Raw genomic sequence first — 17,890 nt, forward strand, 5'->3', positions numbered from 1 at the left:
GACCTATGTGGGTTTAAAACATGTATTCGATGTATGAAATATGTGTTATATGCAATGTATGGATTTGGGGGTATTACATCGACACTTGCAAATCTACCATCTTTTACCCAAACCCTTTGTTTAAAGTGAGTGCATAGTAATACATATGCTTTACGAGACATAAGCATCAACTCCTGATATTGCAAACTAGATTCATGTAGCAAATCTTGTGTGTATGCGTGTCCATTCATAGACGAAGTGTTATCCTATACCCTGTCGATTCTTGTTGAATAATTCTTTCTTCATCTTAAATACCAAAATAATAGAGTTACGAATAAACGTTCTTCCTTGTATTTAAAATTGCAAAAATAATCATAAATCAACTTGTAAACATCATTTATATATCTAAAACTTCAAAAATAATCTTAGAACAACTTATAAACATCATTTATATCACTAAAATGGCAAAAATAATCGTAGAAAAACTTGCAAACATCAACCAAATATCATAAAACCAACTTGATAACATAAAGCCTAATATCATTAAACCAACCATTCTAAATACATCAATGGCCGAAGTCATCAACAAAAAGAGCCGTTGAAAATGTCATAAGTACAAGAAAAAAGCCACTAGAAATGAATCATAAGCATCAACAAAAAAAACCATTAGAAATGTATCATAAGCATCAACAAAAAAAACCATTAGAAATGTATCATAAGCATCAACAAAAAAGCTATTGAAAATGTATCATAGACATCAACAAAAAAGCAAGCATAATCTTAAACATCAATGGCCAAAAACATCCACCATAAATCGATAACCACCTACTTCTATCCTTGTTTATCTCCAACCGTCTTAACCCAATCAACTGCAAATTCGGCTGCTTCTCTCTTTTGTCCTTGTCACCAAGAAGAGCCATTGCTTCAAGAATCTGAATCTAAAGCTAAACTAAGAAAAATAACAATCGTATCTTAACCTAGCTTAGAGAAAGAAAAAAAAGAAGAAGATAATGAGATCTAGAGAGAAAATTTATGAGAGCTAAAATGAAGCTTGAAGATTATGAGTCGGATACACCAATAAACTTGTTTATATATTTTCCAGAATGTGGCAAGAATGGTCCTTAGAAATATAGATTTCATGCTCCGCTACCCTTTCAGTCTTCCAACATGTGAGGCGCAGTCCTCCAACTATTCCGAACAACATGACTTTGTAGAATCTACACTTTATACCTTGCCAGTCAATATTCTGACAAAATAAGGACAATAGTTAAGGAACATAGTCAAGACAGTTAAGATTGGAAGCATTTGATATATTTTTACACCCGCCATCAATCTTGACTTTTAAACAAATCAATCATCCTTAATTTTGAACACAAATAATTGTGATGATTAATACCAAGGGCCTTTGTAAAAAATTCGACAGGTTGTTCAGAAGAAAGGATTTTTACAACCTTTAAAACACCTTTACTAATTTGTTCCCAAACATGATAAATATCAACTTCAATATGTTTAGTTCGTTCATGGAGAAAGGGATTATTAGCAATTTGTATAGCAGACTTATTATCACAGAATAGACTAACTAGAAGAAGATTTTTTTATTTCAAGGTCTGATAAAACTATGAGAACCCATATAGCTTCGCAAGAAGCCGAGGCCGTAGCTCTATACCCAGATTCAACAGAAGAACGAGAAACAGTACTTTGTTTCTTGCCTTTCCATGAAATTATTGAGTTTCCAAGAAATAAACATAACCCGGTAACAGAGCGTCTAGTAGAAAGACACTTACCCCAATCAATATCAACATATGCACTTAAACAAAAGTTTTTTGACCTTGTAAAGCTAATTCCTTTATTGGGTGAGAATTTTAGATACTTGAGAATTCTAAGAGCAAGATTTAGATGTGAATGCCTAGGAGCATGCGTTGGCTAAGACAATGAATAGAGAATGCAATATCAGGTCGAGTTGCAAGTAAATAAATCAATCTTTCAATTAATCGTTGATAGCCCGAAAAATCCGATAATGGGGGGTCCTTAGTGTTATTAGAGTCAGTAACAATTAAGATCATGTCCATAGGAATATTACAAGGTTTACATCCTAAACATCCAAAGTCATTCAATAATTCTAGGCAATATTTTCGTTGAGACATACACACCCCATCAAAACAATCCAAGATTTCAATACCTAAAAAGAATTTCAGTTTTCCTAAATCCTTAATCAAAAAATTACTTTTTAAGTACTCTTTAAAACTATTTATTTTGATTTGACAATTTCCAGTAATTACTATATCATCAACATATACCAGTAAAACCAGGAAAATAGATCCAACCCTTTTTGTAAACAAGGAATAATCACCAACACTTTGAACAAAGCCATGATCAATCAAGCAAGAAGATAACTTGGCATACCACTGGTTTACAAACACGTTTATCATCAGAGTTATAATAACCTTCAGGTAAACACATATACACATCTTCAACTAAGTCACCATATAAAAAAACATTGTTAACATCTGATTGATACAAATGCCACTTAAATTCTAAAGCAATAATGCATCACACAGTAACCATTTTAACAACGGGAGAGAAAGTCTCTCCATAGTCAAGACCCTCTCTTTGACTACAATCTTTAGCTACAAGCCTAGCCTTATATCTTTTCCACTCGTATTGTAAATCCACTTACATCCTATAGCCTTTCTATTTTTAGGTAACTCCGTAATATACCAAGTTCCATTTTTGTGCAAAGCTTCCATTTCTTCATTCATAGCATTTATCCAATTACTATCACTACTAGCTTCTTGAAAAGATTTAGGCTCAACAAATTTATTTAAGTTAGAAATAAAGCAAAAATTTTCCAAAGAAAGACACGAATAATTTACAACCCTTTGTATTCCATATTTAACTTTTCCCTCTACTACAAAATCATCAAATTTTCAAGGAAAATTGGAAGGTCTTGATGATCTTCGAACAGACGACTGAGTTTGAGTTTAAGTACCCTTAGAGATAAGACCCAGAGTAGCTTCATTGTTATTTATACTAATATCTTCAGATCGAGTTTCAACATCACGAGGAGTACTGGCAGCCACTTCAGAGCTACCCAAAGGTTGCCAACTGGTAACTCTATCAAGGTCACCTTCTTAAGAAGGACCTTGGTTAACATGTAAATTTGAGCTGCCTAGTGACTACCTATTGGCAGCTCTAGATAGGCTACCTAGTAAACTACAGTTACTATGGTCAAAAGGGGACTGATGAGAATTCTGAGAATTCTCATCAGCTAACTAGTCTCGGATCTCATCATTGGGAGGAAAAACATAAAGATCATTAGAGGAACTATACACAGAATCAAAAAAGGTTAAGGTTGTTTCTATCACCAGTATTGGATTCATCAATCCTGTCCTTACTCATCTTAAAAGGAAACACATTTTCATAAAACCTGACATCACGAGATACAATGATTATTTTAGAATCTAGACTATAAAGTCCGTATCCTTTTCTTGAACTTGCATAGCCCAACAAAAAGCATTTTTCAGACTTAGAAGAAAATTTATCTATGATGTTAGGTAAATGAGCAAAACACATACATCCAAAGCTTCTAAGATGAGTAAGAACTGGTTGGAACCCATAGACCATATCATAGGGACTCTTACCATTCAAGATCGACGTTGGTGTTCTATTTATTAGATATGTGGAAGTGAGAATACACTCACTCCACATATTGAGCGAAACTCCACCCTGAAACATGAGATCCCTAGCAATATTAAGTAAATGATTGTTTTCATGTTCAACAACCCCATTCTGTTGAGGTGTATAACTACAAGAAGTTTGATGAATAATTCTTCTTACTTTAAAAAACTCACTTAAATTTTGATTAGTAAACTCAGATCCATTACCGCTTCTAACAACTTTTACAGATTTTCCAAGTTGAATGTGAAGAAGATTGTAAAAGTTTTCAATATATTCACTCACTTCATGTTTTCCCTTTAAAAGATAGACCCAAACCACGTGTAGAGTCATCAACAATGGTAAGAAAATATTTGAATCCTTCCCTACTTTGAACATGGTAGGGTCCCCAAACGTCCAAGTGAACAAGTTCACCAAGACTTAGGGATTTGTGTGAGCTAGAATCAAACTTCTCTGGTGTTTGTTTTTCCTTATGGCAAACCTCACAAGGACCACAAACGTCACTTCCAATATTAAGTCCATCTTTCAGGACTTTTAGCACTTGGCCAGCTGGGTGACCAAGGCGACTGTGCCACAATTAAGAAGACACAAAACAAACCATGCCAAGATTATTAGAAGGAAATGACGAGTCACTATTAAAGTTTTGGTCAAAGAAATATAACCCACCTTCCTGACTACCAATCCCCACAATACTCTTTTGATGAAAATCCTGAACATAGCACTTTGATTCATCAAACCCAATAAAGAATGTGTTGTCTCTAGCAAGCTTATATACAGATAAAAGATTTACTTTTCAAATCAGGAACAACTAACACATCAAAAAGAGTAACATTGTTAGACAGTTTCAGGTTTCTAATTTTATTGATTTTAGCTTTTGTTCCATTTGGATGACTAACTTTAAGATTTAAATCAGTAACATCAACAATGTTATCTAGATTAGAACAGTTCAAAGTCATGGGTTGGTTGGCACCTGAGTCAATAATCCAACCAGATTGGGATGCTTTAAATATACCTGCCATATTGGCATTTGCTCCCTCAAAAGTGGGTTTCTGATCAATTAGGCCAAGAAGTTTGGCAACCTGTTTCTCAAAAAAAGGGAAAGAAGATTTAGAAGAAATAGGTTCAGAGACTGTTGATCCAAGATCTCTTAATAACACGAATATTCAAGTTATGAATAACCTAAATATATCGTATGGATGGATAATAGTGAAGAACAACTCAAGAATATTCAAAGAATAATTGGAGCGTCAAATGATTCACTATTATTGATTTAATGGAATGGAAGCGTAAACGATTACAAGAAATATAAGACCTATTTATACTAGTAATCTAAATAAGGAGAAAACTATCTAAAAAAGATATATGTAAATCTTCTAAGAAAAGATAGCAATCTAGAAATATGGAAACTATATCAAACTATATAAAGCAATGAAATCCAGCTATCGATTTGTCATCTCCAGTTGTCTTCTTGGAGGCGTGTTCAACCATGAGTCTTCTTGAGTCTTCTTGAATGAATATCTCTGGTTGAACTAGTGTTAGAATCCTTTAAGTGTTAGGGACCAGAGGGATTATGGAGATGCGTTGTTCATCGCACCTATGGACCTTCATCACATCTCTAGTTGAACTAGACACTTAGGATTTCTTCATTCTTGTCTTCCATCGACCTTCTGTACTTTCACACTTATATGTTTTTCATTAATTTTACAATAAGAGTGATGGGGTCTAACAATCTCCCCCTAAGTAATGAAAAAATTAAACAATGAGTAGTCTAGGAAACATGAAAGAATTATTAAGAGCAGAGACTAGTCTAGAAAAAGGATAACATCCTTTTGCCAAAAAAATTCATTGGTCGAAAAGTTGGATGATTTCTTACAAAAATGAAAGAACATATGAAAATAAAATAAATCAGTCATGGTCTCCACTAGAGATTTTCCAAAAACACATCATCAATCCTCTATACAGGGTGACTGTGGAGATACCATGGATCAATTCTTGTTCTTCCTTCATCGGCACATGCACTCTTCCCAGTCTTTCTCAAATGACCTTCTGAAACCATTCAAGTGTATCGATTGAATACTTGAAGGCCTCAGTTAGTCTGAAGTACTTTTTGATTCCATACTTGTTCTTGAAGACCAAGCCGAGTTCTGGTTGAGTTAGAACCGATGCAGAGCGCTTCTCTTGTAAGCCTGGAAAGTCTTCATTTGGAGGTGTGCAGGATAGTCTTTCAATACCTAGTTCAAGAGCTATTTGGAAGCCATTTTTAGCTCTAAACTTTACCTCTATAATCGCTCTATTGGCCATCCCGTACCTTATCCCTTGATCCTGTCGCTGAGCTGTATGACCATATAAATCGATCAAGTCCCATGAATTGAGATTTATAAGATCATTGTCGTTGAAGACGCTGATCATCCCATGTGCATGTTCCATGATGTATTCGATGTATTTGATAACTTTATTCGCGAAGGTCCGCATCTTGATGTCGAGGACTGTCTTGATTCCATCATTAGAGAAGATGGCTTGTGGTGGAGAGGTCATATGTCTCACAAATCTATGTCGCAGCAGGTCTATCGACTCAGGAGATAGGTTGGGAGGATTAAGAACTAGTTGTTCATTGCGATTGTGATAGAGGTATTGATTGATATTCTCCATCATGACGGGTTCCCTTCGAGGCACTGGTGGACGTCTTCTTAACGTTTCTATTTGAGAGACAATTTCTTCGACTCTGTCCAATATTGGAGCTTGCCTCGATGAATATGGAATATTTGCAGGCACCTTCAGGTTAGGTTGAGTGATGGATGGTTGAGGTTGTGTTTGGGTAAGAGTAGGTTGGGTGATGGGTGGTTCTGTTTGAGTGATGGGTTGTGTTTGGGAAAGGATGGGTTCTGGTTGGTGAGAGGCTTCTAGTTAGGGTGATGTTTCTGATTGAATGGGCTCTGGTTGAGAGGGTTCTGGTTCTGGTTGAATTAGTTGAGTGATGGAAGGTTCTGGTTGGGTGATGAATGGTTCTGGTTGAGGTGGTGATGGAGGAGGTGTTGGTGATGGAATGAAGGGTAAGGCTGTTTCTGGTTGGGGAGAGGTTTGATGGTCAGATGATGAAGAACTCACCAAGATTGGTGAGAACTCATTGGTAGATGGAGGTGGGTTTTGGGTTCAAGCAGAGGGAATATGTATATTTTGTACATCATCAGAGGGCTGGGCCTCTGGTTCCCTTGCTTCGGTTCCTTGAGTTGGTTGGTGGATGGTTGATCATGTGGTGGTGGGGGTGGTGCTGTAGACTCCATTGGTGCGCTGGTCGGGTTCTCCCCCTCATGAGGACCAAGAACATGGTCATCCTGGTCTGGGCCTTCATGCCTCGGCCTCTTAAGGGGCCTGCTTGTGGAGCATAAGACTCTGCTCCTCTTCTTCGTAACCCTAAAAGAAGCAAGATACTTCCTTGGGGCCCTTCTTCTTCGAGTTTCCTCCATTGTTAGGAGGAGGGAGTTGGTGTGTGCCTGTTGAATATCAAGGCTCTTGGTGAGAGCCTTGGCTGGCTCTGTGCACGAACTTAACACTTATCTCATTAAGACTTGAGATTAAGGCCTTTGACAGAGCAAGCAGATCGGCTCTCGTGACCGCATCTGCAGGGGTGGAGGTGGAAGTTGAGGTGGGTGGAGGTCTGGTGATGGAAGATATCATGGAGCGTACCTCTGCAGCAAAGGTATTGAAGGCTTCATCGGATTAGGGTGCTGCAGAAGGGGGTGGAGGATGGGCTTTTTGTGGTAGATTGGAAATGATGATGGTGGGTAGTGTGGCGATGGAAGTGGTAAGGGTGTTTACTTGGGTGGTGAGGGTGGCTATGGACTCATCGGTCGCTTTTATTTGGGCCGAGAGGGTGGCAAGGGTGGCAGTGATAGATTCGTTTCTGGTAGTGGAGATGTTGGTGAGGTGGTTGTGTTGCTGGACCATGAGCTTTTGGAAAATTTGGATTCTGGTGGTGTTGTCCCTCGATTAAGCTTCAAGAGACGCAAGTGATTGCTGAATCGATGAAAGGTCGACTATAGGGATGGATTCAGCAACCCTTGCCAAGTTGAGTTTAAGGTCATCCAAGGACCGCTGAATTGAGTCAGCAAAGGCTTGGAACTCAACCTTTGTGACCAATTCCGCAAGAGGGGTAACCCCTACAGCAACAGATGTTGTAGGTTGGGCCTCAGTTCTAGAGGCGCCTCCATCGATGCCTTGTGGGGAGTGAGGCATGGGAGGACTTCCATCACGTCTTTGATAGCCTTCAAGCGAGGAACTATCTCGTGATGTTGCGACATGAACTTCTTCTTCATCGGATTCAGAGTCCGATGAAGGGAAGTAGATGTGTGTCCCCATCGCTAGACCAAGAATCGACGAGGTTTGTGCTCGAAGAGGCGATCGCTCCGAACGATTGATGGGAACATTAAATTCAGAAGCAACACATGCTTCTGTGTGAGAGGGAAATGGCGAGCCATGAGGAGAAGTGGCTCTTATATCTTCATCACCCCCTGTTGGGAGAGAGGTGATGGATGGTGGGGTACCTCGGCTGGTTCATCTCCAGAGGCCCGAAGAATGGCCTTTAGATGGCTTGGTTGGGTTGGGTTTGGACTGGGTGGTCCTTGTTCAATACCCCTTTGGCCTTGGTTGCCAGGGGTAGAAGATGTGGTTACCCAGGGAGGGGTGATGGAATTGTAGTGTTTATTGGGCCGAGAGAGGTGGGAGGAGTGTCATCATCATCATCTTCATCATCCGATGAAGACGACTCCTCTTGTGATCCCTAGCTTGTGTCAGGGGAGGGCTCTATGTGCTCTGGGGTAGCTGGCCTTGGTTGTTGGGCCAGCAAAGAGCTCTCATAACTCCTACGGCAGGCAGAGGTGTCTAGAATGACACTTAACATGGCCCTTGACAAGGGCCTCTCTGCAGGGTAACCATTCTTGGAGATGGTTGGGCGATGACCATTCATGAGAAATTGAGGAGTGAATGGTTCATAGCTTGGTAGCTTGTGCATCTTCATCGCGTCCTTGATGAAGAGTGCAAGGAAATAGGGGAAGAGCACCGATGTAATTGGTTTTCCTACGGCCATCAATTTGTTTTTCTTCACCACTACAGCGTGTATCTCATTGTAGATGAGAAGAGCATAGCCTAAGGGCAGGTTGAAGAAGAGACCATACGGGATGGTCATGATATTGATGTTGCCCTGGTCCATGCTCCCTAACTTGCATGTGAGGGCTTGGTTGAGGGTGGAGAAGAAAACATTCCACATAGGTGGAAGAAACTGCCTCTTGAAGTCGGAGGCGTTGCGAAGATCCCTGTTGTAGCCCAACATTCTAATAAAATGTAGCATGTTGTGGCTGGTTGGCGGTTCGGCGTAATGGGCTATCACGAGCTCCTGTCGGGTTGGGATGAACAGTACCTTTGAAATTTTGGTGCGGGAAATTTTGATTGAGCACACCATGTACGGGTAGAAATCGCAGGTCTGACAGTACTGTTGCACGTACTTTACCGGCACCTCGTTGTCGGAGAGAGTGAGGGCTGTTTGGAGGATACAGTTCTGGAAAAACTCGATAAGTATAGCAAACCTGTCTTCGAGGAGCTGTGGGCGGAGATCGATAGCATGGTTGTTAGGTTTGATCAGGAGGAACACGATTGCAAGGTTGTCCGCGCCTGTGGATTGGATGTGGCTGTCGTTGTTGTTTGACTCGTGCGAGGCGAAGGACACCATTGTTACAGGTTGAAGTTGCAGGTTCGTCTTTGTTGTGTAAGTTCTTGTAAGATTTTTTTTGTAAGCGTAAAGAATGAGAGGTTGGGGATGATGGGCTTTTATAGTAAGAGGGAGAGGAAAGGTTGGGTTTAAAAAAAATAATATTAAAAAAATGTTTTGGTAATCATGGTGGGAGACGTTTGGAGAAAAGTGGGATTGATGTGTGATCGTGAGCTGTAAAGTCTGCTCACGATCATGATGGTGCAGGGTTATAGGGACACGTGTCATCATGGGGTGGTTTGGAGGGAAATATGAAAGGTTTCTAGGGAACAGCTTTTGGTAGCTGTTAGGCACGTGAGAGGGTTTTGGCGTTTGGGTTATTTAGAAAAATTATTTAAAAATTATTATTATTTCAAAGGATAATCCTTAAGAATAAAATCCCAAACAAAATTAAATTTAAAATTCCATCTTTATTGGAAGATAAATACAAATTACGAAGTTTTGATGTTCTAAAAACCCATGTTGTATGGTTTTTAGTCACAAAAGCTGTAATATTGTATAATCTTAAAAATATTTTCAATCAAGGATGAGTTTTATTAAAAAAAAAAATTGTCATTGAACTAGAGGGGATCTGGTTGGTCATGACATTTGTGTGGGGAACCAGAGGGTCTCTGGTTGTGAATGATGAACAATTTCATCATAAAATGTTGGGTTTTGATGATACAGAGGCTCTGGATAGACGAACCAGAGGCTCTGGATGATCATTTTAAACCCATGGAAATAAAACATACCCTTTAAGAAAGACCAGAGGGTCTCTGGTTGAATGCAAGGGATGAAGTACTTCATTAATGTAGCATTTTTGTGATCCAAAGGTTATGGATAGAGGAACCAGTGGGAAAATGCAAATGTAAACGAAGGTATTGAACCAGAGGGCCTCTGGTTGAATAGGGATGTACAACCAGAGGGATGTTTGGCTCAATTTGGATCATTAATGATGAAAGGAAAATGCATGACTCCTCCTCAAATGATGCAAAGTGATGTGCAATGATTAAAAACTCCCCCCGAGAACCAATAAGGAAGAAAAATGGGAGCAAATGTTTCATCGTAGTCAATCCCTTGTTCTTGGCAGTAGCCCTTGGCAACAAGCCTGGCTTTGTTCCTTACCACTATGCCATCTTCATCCTTCTTGTTTCTGAAGACCCATTTGGTCCCAATGGCCGTTTTCCCTTTGGGTAGAAGCATGATGGACCATATTTTGTTCCGCTCAAACTGAAGTTAATCCGCTTGCATTGCGTCTATCCATTTTGAATCTTGTAGGGCTTAAGAAATCTTCTTTGGTTCGATCATACTTAGGAAATTTGCGAAAAGGCATTCATTGGCAGTACCATATCTTGTCTTGACACCAGATGATGGATTACCAATGATTTGGTGATGAGGATGGTCTTTTGTCCACTTGGTGCAAGATTGAGGTTCTGGAGCAACAGGGTGCAGTTCTTCATCGGTTGGTGGAACTGCTTGCTTCCCCTCAAAGAGATCATCTCCAGAGTGATGTTCTGGTTCTGAAGACACAGGAGAAATAGAGGGTGAAGTAACATGAGTTTCAGAAAGAGTTGTACCTTCAGCATTGAAGACTTCATGTGCTTCATCGGCTCTGGAAGAAGGTTCTTTAATGGGTGCTTGTCCAGAGACTACTTCTTCTTCAAAGATGTCTTCAAATAAGTGAGTCAACTCTGATTCATTGGGTTTGCATAATGATGAATCAGAGGCTCCTTTTGATAGCCCGAGTTTTGAACTGCTATGTCCAGAAGTCATTGGTGATGAATCATCAAAGGACACGTTGATGCTTTCTATGACAATCTTTGTCCTTCTGATGAACACGCTGTAGGCCTTGGCAGTTTGAGAGTAACACATAAATATGCCTTTATCAGCCTTCTTATCGAACTTGCCAAGATATTCCCTATCATTGAGTACAAATCATTTGCACCCAAATACATGAAAATATTTGACATTTGGACGTCGTTGGTTGATGAGTTCATATGGGGTCTTCTGGTGCCTCTTGTTGATGATTGAACGGTTCTAGGTGAAGCATGCAGTGGAAATCGCTTCGGCCCAGAAAGAGATTGGTAGCTCAGATGAAGCAAACATGGTCCTTGCTACTTCCACAAGGGTTCTGTTCCTTCGCTCAACAATTCCGTTTTGCTGTGAAGTTCTGGCTGATGAAAAGTTTTGAGAGATACCTTCATTGTTGAGATATTCATCAATTTTGGCATTTCTGAATTCTGTTCCATTGTCACTTCTAACCTTGATAAGTTTGCGTTGTAGAAGCACTTGGAGCCTTTTCATCACCCCGATGAGGAGGTCAAGAACATCTGATTTCTTCTTGACAAACTCAACCCATGTGTATCTTGAGTATTCATCAACAAGTACGAGGATGTACTTCTTTCCCGAGAGACTTTGTGTGGAGATTGGCCTATAGAGGTCGCTATGAATCATATATATCCAGGGCTTGGAGCAGGAGGTTTCTGACTTAGTTTTGTGAGAAGCCCGCTTCAGCTTTCCCATCTCACAGGCTGAGCAAAGGTGGTCTTTTCGAAGTTGAGATCAGGAATCCCTTTGACCAGCTTCTGTTTGGCTAACTTCTTTAGGACATCAAATTTTAGATGTGAGAACTTTTGATGCCAGAGCCAATTTTCATCACTCCTATCGGAGACAAGGTAGAGATTGTCTTGACCCACAGAAGATTGAAAGTCCAAAAGATAAAGATTTCCTTCTCTCTTTGCCTTGATGATGGTTTGGCCAGGCTTAGTTTCAATGACGCAGAAGCCTTTGTGAAATCTGACTTCAAGACCCTTGTCGCAGAACTGGCTTATGTTTAGTAGATTATGCTTCAAACCTTCAACATAAGCCACTTTATCGATTGAGATGTTGCCTTTGATGAGAGTGTCATATCCCTTGATAGTTCCCTTGATGTTGTCTCCAAAAGTAACAGAACCTCCAGATTTTTCGATGAAGGAGGACAACTGACTTTTATCACCAGTCATGTGCCTGGAGCAACCTGAATCCATATACCATGGTTGCACATGCTGGTCCTACATGACAAGTTAAGGGTTTTTAGGTACCTATTTCATAATGGGTCCACGTTTGTTAACCGGGGATATGACATCCTTCTTTTCATCAGCCTTCTTGGGATTGGGCTGATTTCCATTACCCTTAGCCTTTGCATGCTTGGGTTTATTTCCATTGCCCTTGGCCTTTGTAGCATTACCGGCAGTGGGTTTGAAATTTAGATTTTGAGGTTTAAAGCCTTGATTTTGAGGTTTGGGTCGATTTTGAAAATCTTTTGCAAACCCTATTAGTTTAAAACACCTCTCAATGGTGTGTCCCGTAGTTCCACAATGTTCACACACAAGATTAGTAAAGTTTCTACCCGGTCTTCTATTATCAACATTTTTACTAAGGAAAGCAGAATGTTGAGTTTTCGTACAGTTTTGAGACAGGTTACCCCATTGTGAGATTCCTCCCTTGAAACAAGAGAGAAAGAGGTCTTAACAGAGGGATGGAAGTTTTACAAGAGCATCAAATTATTTTCAAAGAGAGTTTAGCTTATGATAATATTCAGAAACAGAAGTACCATTTTGGCTTAAGGAATTAATTTTCTGGTATATATTGAATGTGACCGACCCATCAACTTTGTCATATGTTTCTTTTAATTCTTCCCAAACGTGGGAGGATTCTTTGGAAAAGACTTGTCCTAGGAAAGGTCCTCAGTTATAGAACTAAGGATCCAGTAAAAAACAACTGAATTGCATCGGTCCCATTGTCTTTCTAAGATAATGTAATTTATAGGACGAGAGCATGACCCATCAATAAACCCAGCTTTATTCTTAGTTTCCAAAGCTAAATCATAGCACTTGACAAAACGTTACAGTTGTCTGTACCACTTAACTTGAAAGATAAAAGAGAGGCTTCATTAGTGTCACTGGGATGTAAGTACAGTGGATCTCCAAAATCTAATTTTATGACTTCGGATTCCATTGGACTTCCAAGTTCAGCTGGTGGAGACGACATGAACACAAACAAAAAAGAATAAGGGAACTGAATAGATATAAGTAGGATTCCTAAAATACTGAATTTGTGCTAGGTCAAGATAACTATTCAGTTACCGGGCAAGAAAACAGAGAGCAGGAAAGGAAACAACCATACAAAACCACAAATAAGAAAAATACAGCTAATAGATACCAGAAAATAGAAGAACAGAACAAACCACCACGCCTTTTAACTTTTGTTAAAAGGAAAAGAAAAGAGCCACCTGTAGAGAACAAACAAAACTTACCACCACGCCTATTAACTTGTGTTAAAAGGAAAAGAAGAGGTGACCTAGAAAAACAGATCCCGACGCAAACTGAACAGACTTAAGAAAATATAAGTAAAAACAGTATAACCAGATCTGGATTAGGACACGAAATCTGAGATATACAACAATCAACACAAGATAACAACACTAAACAAGAATAAGCAAGAAAAAAGGTCAGATCTGGATTAGGACACAAATATGAGATATACAACAGTGAACACAAGATAACGAAGATCACGAAACCTTAACTAGAAGGTCAAGCATACGATCCAGGATACGACTTGGACAAACTTAGACAAGAATAAGAAGAATAGACCAGATTTGGATTAGGACATATATCTGAGATAAGCAATATTCAATACAACAAAAACAAGGACAATGATCACGTAATGGGGACCAAAGTAAGATTTTGAAGATCTTAATAAGGCACAAAACCCAAATGATCATCTACCTTTCAATGAAAAAAACCAGGTCTAAAGAGAGCCAACTAACAAGTAGAATTCACAAGAAGAAGACTATATCCTGATTTTAAAGATTTAAGATAAACAACAGTCAACACAGAATATCAAAGAACATCAACATAAATCATTTAATGATGACCGAAGTAAGATCTTGGAGATCTTAACAAGATACACAACCCAACACGATCATCAATCTCTCAAGATAGGAAACAAAGAAGTAATAACAAAAAGAGCGAATATCACAGAAGGGAACCGGCGATCAAGATCTTGCAATCTCGTGGACCGAGAAACCCTAACAGTTCCTATATTCGATTCACATACAACAAAAACGAAAACCTAAGAGTTCTTTTCAAAGTAATCGAACCATTAAGCTCTGATACCATGTTAAAACTGAACATATTTGAAGAAAACAATTTTATTGCATGAATCAACTAAGAATACAACATACAAAACTATAAAATCTGTTTCAAGAATCTGAATCTAAAGCTAAACTAAGAACAATAACAATCGTATCTTAACCTAACTTAGAGAGAGAAAAAAAGAAGAAAATAAAGATATATAGAGAGAAAATTTATGAGAGCTAAAATGAAGCTTGAAGATTATGAGCCGGATACACCAATAAACTTGTTTATATATTTTCCAGAAAGTGGCAAGAATGGTCCTTGGAAATATAGATTTCATGCTCCGCTACCCTTTAAGTCTTCCAACATGTGAGGCGCAGTCCTCCAACAATTCCGAACAACATGACTTTGTAGAATCTACACTTTATACCCTCGCCAGTTAATAAGCTGACAAAATAAGGACAATAGCTAAGGAACATAGTTAAGACAATCAAGATTGGAAGCATTTGATATATTTTTAACAATTCCCCGTTTCATTTTGAAGTTTCAACCATGCCCCCTATATTCCTCTAAATAGTCATAGTGGTTACACATTTGCTTTCTATCCACATGAAAGTTGTGAATCTCTTTTAGATGATAAAAAACTTTCTTCCAAGCCAATGATTTTAGAGTTCCACCTTCCTTTTCGTTCAAAACTATCTCAAGAATGGAACTTTCTAGAAACATTTTTACAACAACCATGTTTTTCCAACTTATCCTAGTCCTTTTCGGCAGTTGTGAATCGAATGTTTGTTCCATACCTAATCGGTTGAAAATCAACAAGTTGGAAACGTATAATCAGTGAAAACACATAATCTAAACATACCAACAACTTGAAACAGAAGCAAAGACATACAATTCAAACAGATGAGAGCCTCCTCTAGTGCACCAATTGCACCCTTCATTGATGAAAATGTTCCACACAAAATAAAAATCATGAGCAAATTGTTCCATACAAAACATAAATCATGAGCAGATTGTTCAACACTAAACATAAATCATGAGCAGATTATTCTACACAAAACATAAATCATAAGCATATTTCAAAACAATGGCATGAACTGCAGATGATTTCAAATGGAAGTAGCAGCTAAAAATCAGCAACCAAAAAACATATCGATTTCAATTTTAAAACTCATCGATTACAAAAAAAATGGTAGCAATTTTTTAGCAGCAGCTGATGGGATCAAACGAAGAAGAAACAAAAGAAGTTTCTTGCAAGTGATAAGATTTCAAAAAAATGGTAGCAACTAAAAAAATGGCAGCAGCCGAGAAAAACAAAAAGAAAATCTGAAAGAAGTTTCTTACAGATGATGAATAAAACGAAGAAGAAACATATAGGGGCTAATAAATAATGGATGTACATGAAGAAACGAAGAAGAAACATATGGTGGCTGTTAAAAAAATCGAAGGGAGAACAACATACCTGTGATCTGGAGAACGATGGAGCAGGAGCAATCGACGAGGAAGCTTGGAAGAACCGATCGATGGGGAAGCCTGGAAGAAGTCTGCGTCTCTATTTAATGGTGGTAGGGTTTTTTTTCAATTAATGGTGGTAGATGGATTTAATGTGAGTAGTTCGGGAGAAGGGTAGTTGGGGGAAAGTAAATACAATTTAATGGCCGAGTGGTTAAGAGAGTGGTTTTCTAGCTGAACAAATCAGCCCTTGTGTGAGCGATTAAGCTCTTACGGAACACATATATATGGTTATGCGAATCAACCATATATGTTATATGGCTCAGTTAGTTGTTACCGAACAACTCCTAAGGTGTTCCCAAGGAGTTCTTCATCCTCAATGTGCAGAAAAATCAAAGATGGCTAGAACCTATGGAAAACATCGCCAACCCTAGTATAGGTAAAATATATCGTGTTTTCTGAATATTCAAGATAGCCCAGGAAAAATGGCTTTAAATAGAGTAACGAAAATATCCCAAAATAATACTATAAGTAAAAAAAAATCGTAGGTTTCCTTATCGACAAGCATGATCGCACCTTGAAAAGTTCGTGCTTAGTGAAAAGATTGAAAACAACTTTAGGGTTTTTTGGCATGGTCGTATGCGTAAAGGAAGCATGGTCGTCCTCTTCAAAAATCTTCATGTTTCCTCTTTTTCACCTTCTCGACCTCTTCATTCCTCTCCGTCTCTAAATCTTCATTAAATTCCTTCTCATCATACTTGACATTGTCCAGTTCACAATCATCGATCGGTCCATTAGCTTCAGCTACCACTTTTTCACTTAAAATATACAAAAATCCCACCCAAAGTGCATGAAATCACTTTAAGATAACCCATAGCTAACCCAATAGAATAAAAAGAGAAAATAAGCAAAAATATGCTTAAAATGCATGAATGCAAACAAAAGTGCACATGAAATGCAATGCAAAACTATCATTAGACATGAATAAAAATGCGGTTAACAACCTCTGTAATACAGAGACGACCATAGTGCCTACTCAAGCACTAGTCATAAAGTGAGAATATCAAAACTCCCCACTTACCAAACATGATCGATTTTTATGCCTATAGATCCATATCATTAAAACTCCAAATTAAATGACTCAAAATTACATGAATCTGAATTGAATGATAAACAAACTCAAACATGTAATTCCTAATAAATATGCAATACATGTGAATCACAATATCGCTATTGAATAATTTAGGTCGGGTAAATACACGCAATCTCATTTGAATCAATTTCAAACCAACTAAAACCCACAACCTATTTGGCCAACTCAATAAAAGCCACAACAAGCCAATAATACACTTTTACGTAGTATTTATGCAAACTCATGTCCCAAAGCATTTTAAAGTCTAATGAAACTCATTTCTTATAATAAATACCTAAATGAACGAACTCATATGATTTATGTCCCAAAATAATTAATATACTATTTAAAAGCATTTCTCAAATATTTTCAACACGAAATGCACCCAAGGTACAAAAACAAATAACCAACATGTATTTGTAGAAAATCCATATAAATGTATTTAATACGCAAATAAGGACATTTTGACATGTATATAGTTTTCTCAAAGCAACTAGAACTCACCTTGCTAGATTATACTGAATCTAGAATCCAATCTAAATTTTGAGTTTCCTTTGGTAAAGAAGTTGAAGTCTCCCAACAAGCCTCCCAAATCCGAGCCTCAAAGCTCCCAAAGACTTCCTCTTCCACCCCTAAGCCCTTACAAGGAGAGAAAACGGTAGGGGATGAAGAATGGCCAAATCCTAGCTCTTTTGATGCAAAAACTAGAAGATCCAAACCCTCAAGCTTCTTAGAAGCCTAACAATCACCAACACATACCTTCAATAACCCCAAAATCGAACCTCAAGCTCC

The sequence above is a fragment of the Cynara cardunculus genome, assembly GCF_001531365.2.
Source record: "Cynara cardunculus var. scolymus isolate 2C chromosome LG 16, CcrdV1, whole genome shotgun sequence".
Lineage (NCBI taxonomy): Eukaryota > Viridiplantae > Streptophyta > Magnoliopsida > Asterales > Asteraceae > Cynara > Cynara cardunculus.